We start from the raw sequence: 2,613 nt of genomic DNA on the forward strand, positions 1-2,613 counted from the left end.
TGCCTGAGAATGGAATACTTGTAACTTGCCAAGAGGAGGCGATGTTTGCGTGACCATGTGTTTTGGCGAGGAGGGATGACCAATGCTTCTGTTCATTCACCCCATGTTTCCAACCTCGCACTCAATGAATTTGTGGCAGAAATGAACAGCAACAGTAGCAACAGAGAAGAAAATAATCCCGTCTCTGAGTGTGATATGTATCTTTCTGCACATTTACCCCAATTTTTAAAAGCGTCATTCTGTGGAATTACAAAGTGGGGCGATAATCTCCGATTATTATTGAAGAAAGGTGCCTCTAACCGAAAGAACAATATATGTGAATAATTTTTTTTTGTTTTTCTTATCGTAAAGCTGCTTATCGAATGAGAAGAGAAAATAAGAGCCGGGGTCTTGATACTTACCTGAGTAAACATACAGCTCATTAATAGATGGGCAATTTGGAAACTCCAGAAATTATATACTCATGAATATTTCCTGTATGTACTTGAGAAGACGCTTATGAACTAAGATATAACCACATTTATCAGAGACTCTGCGCATTTACTATAATTAACATGCGTCTTTTAATATTGAATTAATATCAGTATACACAGAAACCATATTCCTCTATAATATTATATATATACTATAAAATCCCAATCTTAACTCTATGGAAACATATATAGCATAAACATAAGGATTAATGAAAGAGGTTGTATAGAACCCAATGGATTATTAAAGAGTGTAGCTGCCACCCACAATATGCAAGAATATATGTTATCCTGAAAGAGCACTTCTTGAATGGGTGAGACTTACATTATGCAAGATGTGAGACCCCGTGAAAGGGATAAATGCTAAGTGAGCTTCTTAAAAAAGAGATTGATATATTCTTGGTTAATCACCATTTTGATGATTCTTTTCGTGTATTAAAATATGACGATTAATCCGATACACAAAATGAGAAAATTTCGTCCTCTTGCAGAACTGTTTAAGAAATTAATTTCTAGCACATACGAACAGGTCAATAGTAACAGTTTTCTATTTTATAATTGTGGCACTTCGGACAGTATCGAAGGAAATTTTAATTAAGATGAAGATTATTAACGATAATCAGGATATACCTCAAATTTCAATATTCATTTTAACTCTAAATGTAACATTAATAAAGTGAATTTGCAAATAGAAAAATATCACGGGCGTGTACATGCAGAAGTTACATGAATCCTGCGTGAACTTCCCATCAAATTAAATTTCAAGTTCTAATTAGTAATAATAAATCCTTGAAAAAATCCTCTCCATTGAAGATCAGCCTATTCCATATACCATACCGCGCGCTTCAGGGAAATTTTTATTTTTAATTAAAAGACATAACCTATTTTCTTCCCCACACATGGGGCTCATGATAGTATTGTCTTGTATAGTATGCGAAACATTTGCAAGCAGTTCTGTTTTAATGAGTGATCTTACGCTCCTGCTTGATATACCCGTTATTATTCATACTGGTTTTATCGTGTTTTTTTAAAATGGAAATTTTCCCGCGATGGTTATTACATGTATTAATTATTGTGAGTACTGTTTATTCGCATACACTGCAGGCGTCTTACAGATTAATAAAAAAACATCAGAGCCTCAGGAATTTAACGATTTCTTCCAGGAATTATTTAAATCTGATGCGGCCTTTAAGGCATTTAACCTGTTAAATATTAAGCACAAACAGCTCATGCATTCGTAAGATATTTGCAAGGCTCCTGCCGCTTCCGCGCCCACTTTTTTTTTCGTACATAATTTATTAAACTACATAGCAAATTGAAATTTCTTATTATCTATAACCTTTCCGTGTGAAGCCTGTTTATGTAATTTCATAAGTCCTACAGGACGTTACAGGGAAAAATCCCTCTAAAAGGCTATTAATTCTTTCCGCAGTCTGCACACCCTATTATATATTACTCAGTCACTGTATCGATTTTCACTAATATAAGGGAAATTCCTCCTTATCAGCACATTATTTGTCCATGCTCCCATTTTATGTAGTGTATACTGTTTCCCTTTGCATTTTAAAAAATAATGCGAAACTATAATTAATTTGTACGACATTGTATGTAGTCAATCGGAAGCTCCAATATAAATGTATATAATTAAAAGAAATGTCTGTGATTTTCTTTTTGTTACTCTTTCTCATATATCGAGGGAAGGATATTTCCATATGATCACTTACAAGTAATAGTAATAGGCCTACAATGTTCTATTTCTTCGGCATCCTCAAATTCTATATAAATTACACTCACGAACGTCGCTGAGTTCATGAGGTAAAAATATATTCTACTTCACATAAAATTTCTTCCCCCTCTGAAGCATATATTTCCTGGGAAAGTGAAGTGTCGAACTGCCGCACTTTTCAGTCTTAAGGCATAATCTTCTGGTTAACCCCTAAATATATCCCAATCCACTATTCATTCGGGCTCTTAGGTATGACAGAAAAAGAAGTCACATTCTAATCCAATTTTAACGCTCGTGTGAGTTATTCGTACAAGAAGGTTAACTGATATTGTTTGCATGTATACTCCTCAGGCCGAAAGATCAGCGTTCATAATTTTATGGGTTGTTATTCTTTACAGGCTTCTTCTTCTACATTAA

This window comes from Plasmodium inui (genome assembly GCF_000524495.1).
Source record: "Plasmodium inui San Antonio 1 unplaced genomic scaffold supercont1.146, whole genome shotgun sequence".
Taxonomy (NCBI): domain Eukaryota; phylum Apicomplexa; class Aconoidasida; order Haemosporida; family Plasmodiidae; genus Plasmodium; species Plasmodium inui.